This window comes from Ixodes scapularis, unplaced genomic scaffold, assembly GCF_016920785.2.
Source record: "Ixodes scapularis isolate PalLabHiFi unplaced genomic scaffold, ASM1692078v2 ptg001158l_1___fragment_5__unscaffolded, whole genome shotgun sequence".
In the NCBI taxonomy this organism is placed as follows: Eukaryota; Metazoa; Arthropoda; class Arachnida; order Ixodida; family Ixodidae; genus Ixodes; species Ixodes scapularis.
Window position 1 is genome coordinate 144995 of NW_024610110.1, and position 7015 is coordinate 152009.

Sequence of the window (7015 nt, forward strand, 5' to 3'; positions counted from 1 at the left end):
AGAAAGTCAGCGAGCTGCTCATGTGTGCCAATTCATCGTGCTGCTGCGCAATAGATGTGGGCTCTATGTTTTTTATTGCATGCGGATGAACTGGTTGCACCACTCTGAATGCAGGGGCAGGCACATGCATTGAAAGGTCGAATTTAGAGCTCTTTTTTTTTCCACATAGTAGAAAGGTTAATCCATAAATTGCTTAGCCCTACTCTGGCAGCATCACAGCGTCTCTCAATCCTTCATCTAAACTTAAAACATGTTTATTGCAATCTCGACATTTAAGTTCACACCTATATTTCTACGTTGATTTGAAAGAAAAAAAAGAAACAGTTTTAAGGAATTGCGGTGTTTGCGGCGCAGAAATATGTAGTCATAAATCTACGCATATTGGGGGAGGGGGGGGGGCCTCTATATTTTTTACAAGTTATAAATCAAATCGCTGGCCTCCCCTTCAGCTCACCAGTGTCAAATGTACTTTTAAATTATCAGTCCAATAAATACCCTGTTATACAAACAAAATATGACAGTTCAACGGAACATGATGCTTCAATCAATAAATCACTCACGTAAAAAAAAAAAAAACTTGTTATGTAAAGACGATTACTGGCAAATACGCTCGCATAGCGCAGTGACATAGCTGACACTCCACAACCAGCCGACTAGCTGAATCTTGGCAAAGAAGGACTACTCAACGCCCCGTGCAATTCGGCGTTGGACATACTGGGAGGACTTTACTACAGCACACATCTACCTTCAAGAAGACAGCCATATTTTAACAGAAAAAAAATGAACTAAATGACTTCAAACACGAAAATACCCAATCAGAACGTCTCTCACAGACTATTGGAATAAAAAGCATTTACAAATAACGCTGTACAGGACCTTTCAGGCCGATCGCTGTGGACTACACGCGGGACTCGTCGGAGACTCCCGGCCCAGAGTTAGACACGGTTCAAACGGATCGGATCATGACAAAACGTACATTACGTAGCAAGAACACATGTCTCCGATAGTCAAGAAGAAGGAGAGGATCCTCTCATTGTCACTCACGTGCAAAAGAAAGTGGTCCGTCGTGTCTTCGGTCCGTCGAAGCTGGTGTTGACATGTATGGCCACAACAAAGGAAGATCACCGGTGTGTAGGCGCTGCCGAGAGAATATCCAAGGTCTTGACATTCCGCATGTTGAAGATCGCTCTTGGCAATAAACCATCGTTCTTACCGGTTCCAGTTGGGGAAGCGTGGATAAAAGAGATGCCGAGCCGGTTCACCCGATAAAAAAAATATAAAAAATAAACGTCCGCTAAGCAATCAAATGAACCTAAACAACTTAAGAAACTGACACCACGGTGTCCTGATATGAGCATGTTCATCTTGCCATTCTTGAAAAGAGCTATCTCTGCCGGAAAAAAAACTCCATAAATTGCGAAGCGCCTCTGCTCCTTTCCAGTTCGCGGATGCGCGTGTTGGACATTGAGGGGACCGTCCCCACCGTCGTCCAGTCCCTACCTTATCGTTAGGCCTTGGTTCACGCGACTCCACTTTCTGTGAGTGTGTGTGTGTGCGCGCGCTTCGCGGGCTGTACTCCGTCACTCCTAAGCTGAAAGTGAAGAGGAAACTAAGGTGTTCGGTGAGCCAATCGTACATTTGGTTTAATCACATGATCACGCTCCCTCCCGTAACCACGCGCAGAGAGCTTGTCACGCGATAACTGGCATGGCGGGCTCGACGGTCCTCTGAGACTGTCAGCTTAGGTATCAAGGGAGCCCTCCTCCTTCAAGGACGCGGACGCCGAGTCCCCTAGGCTCACAAGAGATTTGGAGGGATTAGTGATGGTGGGTGGGGAAAACGGGAGGGAAATTATTTTCTCAGCACCTTCTCTCGCCCTTTTCGAGGGAGAGATAGAGCACTTGCGCCAGGCCGAGGGACCTTCGTAAGCAACCCGTTTCGAGGCCATCGGCGCGCCCCTCCACTACGCTCTTCGCTCTCTCGAATTCGTCAGTTTGTCTCAGCTGGTATTTACTATCCGGGTAACCAAAAAAACAATATAGTAGAGTTTGCTTACACATGATAACTCTAGAACAAGGGGACAAAAAGGAATTGACAGACACGAAGCACTGAACTCAGCTTGAAGCCTCGTCAAAAAAAAAAAAAGATAATGATAAATCAAATGTCTCCCAACGAAAAGAAAAGGGGTGATATAAATTGCAAGAAGATTGTCGGCCACTTGGCGTTCCCTCAGAGCACCAGTGAAGCTAACTAGCTTATGCCTCAAAATAAACAAAACAGGAGAGCATGCGCTCAAAGAGACATGCGCACAAACATGAAGAATGCGCCACATCGGTAGTCTAAAATATCAACGACATGTGGGCGATCGTACGGGTGTAGTATTATAGCCCCACGTGCAGAATTTTTGTACACGGTTGAACCGCCGTTGTTTCATGTCATAACCTAATATCTTGAGGGTCTACAAATGACGGCATGATTACCTTCCACGCGCTCGCGTGCACACTAGCTGTCTCTTAATTAAAAGCAGAATGCTCCGCCGTCACAGTGAGGACCAGGCCACATGATCTGGGAATTCGCGTCATGGGCTTCTGATAAAACTAGCCCTTTGAAGGCAGGTCAAAAGGGCGGGTGTCAGTCGTGGGGCATTTGATATCGGGTGCTTTCGTGCACCACCCGATCGCACATAGAGCATGAACTTTCTATAAAGCGGCCTTCTTTAGGGAACTTGGCAGTCCACTGTGATAAATGTTCGTACGACCCTTTGCTGGATAAACCACAGATTCTGGGCAAGTAGGAACAGAAAACAGAGGGGAAAAATTTCGAGGTGTTCAAAATCAGTGTAAAGGAAGATGACAGTTGCATCAGTGCGTCGTCGCTCGTTTCATCAAATAAGAAATTCAGATTCATTTGGCTTGAGGTATAATAAAGTGTGTATCAGTGGCGTAGCCAGGGAATTTTTTTCATGGGTGTTTTTCTTTGCTTAAGCTGTTTGAAAGACAGAAATAAAAGAAGAGACCGGGAAAAGAAACTGCCCAAACACAATTTTGTTTGCTATTTTCCTGTTTCTTAGACGACAAAAGTCCAACCTTCTTTTCCACCATCTCGTTCGTCCAGTATTTAAAAAAGGAGAATTTAATGTTAAACGACGAAAGAACGCAGTCAGAAAATATTATAATTGACTTCGAGCAAAAAAGTCTAAACAGGCTCACAAAAAATTACGGTGCGTGCACTTCAATGCGGAACACTCGGGTATCCAATGACTGAAAACTATGGAAAAGTGCCAGAGAATAGCGAAGTTTAGAATACGATTAAACACAAAAACTGCAATGCGCAGAGGGGCAATGAGTGAAGTGAATAGTGAAGCGTCACTCTCATTGCTCCTGCGCGGATCACATTTTTTCAGAAAATTTTGTTGTATAGTCATGTTTTAGGCTATTTACGTTCTTCGTTGTTGTTTTACGAGAAAGTGTGAGAAAAATACCAGTTTCGATCATTTTGTGGGGTCTAAACATTTAGTGGAAGCCGCCGTCGGTCGATTGGAAGAAGTGAGGCCTGGTTCACACTTACAGCTAATGCGCTGCCGCCGAAGCGGAATAGGCCGCGGCAATGCACAGGGGACGCTACGCCCGGCGGCCGAATTCTTGCAGATTCGCCCGCCGATGCGCAAGTGTGAACCAGGCCTGAGGGTACCCTTTCGGTGCTGATTTGCATATTTCGGTGAATGTTCAAAAGCGCAGCCCCTATTAGCGGCGAGATATTTTGGTGACGCCCTCGCATACGGTTTCCTCTCGTGACGTCATTACCTTACGGACAACAAGTTCGACGGTGTTTATAATTAACATGGTGGAAGCTATTCCGCTCTGAAACCAACACTACCAACACCGTCAAAATTGAAGTTCTTTCATTACCCTTATTTCTGTCGATGAGAAAACCTTTGCTGACGTCATAGTCACCATTCGGCCAATCGTAGAAGGCTGACCACAGCGACGCTTTTGATCGCACATGTCGCCATCTTTCTGCCCTTGCAAAAACAAGTGTGATCGCGCAGGCACGCGCAACCAAAGCACTACCGAAGCCAGCGAGCACGCGTTGAAGGCGGAGCGTCTGGTCTCAGCTTGGAACGGAGTAGCAAGCGCCCCTGGGACGTTGAAGCACTCAGGTGCTTCAACGTCCCAGTATTCGGAGTCTAGAAAACAAACGTTCCGATTCAGCGCTGCTAACGAGCATGGTGGCCAGGATTGGCAGCAGGCGGGTTACATCAGGATACAAAGCCTCTAGGCAAATGCAAGTTGCCTGTACCGCCGAGACGCGCTACGCGGTGCGGTCCCTCCACATCTGTGTCAAAACCAGTACTTCCCCAGGAAGTGCATTTAACAAAACGAATGCTCCGCACAGGCCGCCGATTTGATCGAAGTCGAGGCTTGCGACATAGAGACCGACGTTGTTGGCCACAACATCGCTCTCGCCTAGGGCAGACGATGCTGCCTGACGTGAATGTGCCGACTCTAGCTGTTGGAGACGGTGATGACACGCTTAAAGTTGTAGGTCAATAATCATTCTTAAAAAACAAAAAGAAAAAAAAAAAAAAGAACGTCAAGAACGGCTTGGCTTTTGAACTCATTTTTGAAAAAGTTCCACGACTCACGTGCTGAACGCAAGCATGTAAACATTACCCACTTCGGCGATTAAAGAAGTCAACTAGATACGCTTTCAAACCAAGTGATTATGAGCATTACAAATATGCTTCAACAGTGCATATGCTGTCGCTTTTCTCTGTTGCTTCTTTTCTTCTTTTTTTTAACGATGGGGATGTTTGTGTGTGTGTGTTTTTTGCATTTTTGTGCCATATTGAAGCTAAATAAGCGCAGGCGAGTGAACCCTAAAAAAAAAAAAAAAAAGACGGAGCAAAAAAAGAAAAGAAAAAAAAAAAAAAAAAACGCTTAGCTGTTTGTCATTTTGTCGTCCGGTTTTCTCCGCATTGTAGGGTTTGTAAAGTCAAATCATTGCTATTTTGGAATTTTGTTGGGCTGCCCTGAGATTGTCGTCGAGTCCTTGACACTCAAAGGGTAGGGGAACTTTAGTTAAGCCGCCTGCATTCCCCGAAGCGAGGCCAGCGTCTTTCGAGGTCAGGATTTCGCGGCTTTTATGACGTCGGGAGCTAAGCCATTCGCACCTGCGAGCCTGAAGAAAGGCTTCGGTTACAAACGTGGCCGAGTTTGGAGAGGACTGTTCGAAGAGCCGGAGCCCGAGATGTGTTTTTCACGCAGTCCACGGACAGCCTCGTCTTTTTCGTTTTGCTTCGGTATGTTGTGGGCATGCACCGCCCCTCGCCGTAGTGGATTGTCGAAACGAAACACACACACAAAAAATACTGACATTGGAAAAGCGGAAGGGGTAAAGGGGGACAACCATGAAACTTCGGCGGTGTTCTGACCCTTCAACACCCAACACCCCGTCCCCTGGCTACGCCGCTGGTGTGCAAATATGTTCGTGTTTTCCAAATAAAATTGAGCTGCCGGTAGCCGCTCTGAGTTTGCACTACTACTTCTTTCAGTTAGGTTGTTTGTTTTTTCTGGCGCTTCTAAGTATACGTTTGTTGCAGCTGACGTCACTTCCGGTTAAACTGTAGGTCAAAACCAGCATTGTCGTCTACTATCAGTGCCTTGTCACCATGTTGGAGGCAAAAATGTTCTCCTGACACGAAGTGCAGTCCATAAACCCCTAGTTAGGGTACGAAGCTTTTCTATCAAGATCATAAGTCTACATAATAATCTAAAGCGAAAGTCCCATGCGTTTGGCCGCGACAAGAGGGCGATGCATAGACGCGGACATCGGCGGCCTCATTTGGTGGTCCCTATAAGCTCGTATCGCTGGCGACGCATATGCACAAAGGAGCAGCAAAAAACCACCTTAAATTCTGCACTTTTTTTTTAATTAGCAGAAAAAACATTTGAATTGCGCGTTGACAAAATTAAGTAAAGGTAGGCTGTATCAACTCACTTATTAAAATATCCTTGCCCATCTCCCCCCCCCCCCCCCCAAAAAAAAAAAAAAAAAAGAAGCGGCTAGGGAAAAAAAAAAACCTTCCCCGGAAAAAGAAAAACACAACAACAAAAATCTGCGCCGAGCAGCGTCGAAAATGCGCCGACCCCATAGCGGCGCCATCTGTTGACAGCCCGTGATATCGCGAGGAGAAACTAACTCTAGCTACAGTTACTCTAGAGTTCGAGTGAGGGTTAAGGGAGAGTATCATCGAAAGAAGCGGTCGCGAAAGAGTAACTTGGATGAAGATAGGGTTAAAGGAGGGTAACTTAGGGCAGTTACTCTCCCTTGACACCTTTTTTTTTTAGAGTGTGCGGATGTCAAAAAGGTGCAGTTTCTCTACAAACGAGAACTCGGCTTCAGAGGAAACGAAGCGATAATACTTCGAATAGTAGAGCGTTTACAGAAACTGACAACTACCGGGCGCACTACAACTAACAAAGAATGCGGGGCCAAGATGTCTTTGCTAGCCACATAAAAGAACACCGACTGCGAGGGAGGGCCCTTTGTCACGCATATAATATTTTACCCTCACGTGCCGCCACTTTCATGCGCAAGAAGGTGCATTTTGCTGTTGGTTTTCGTCCAAGTTCCTACAGGAGTAGCTTAGCAATTACGAGTGTGGTAACTATCCTGCCAATGTTAAGTAGCATTTTGCTTGTGCAGCAGCACAGCACTCATAGCACGTGGTTGCTGAGGTGTCCCCCGCGCCCATAGAACACGACGCGTCGAAGTTTAATAGCCACTTGGCGGATCGATACACAGGTTCACTTATATCGATAAAATGCATGTCGGGAAGAGAAATCGCTTTCGGCTACTCTCGGTGTGCTCAAAACTCAAATGTGATGATTCCTGACTACTAATATTGCCGTGGTCGTACCAAAAATTAGTAAAAAAATGGTAGGACTAACTTGCGCATAAATGTACATTTATATCGTCACGAATTGTTATATCTGGTCTGTAGGTGTAAACT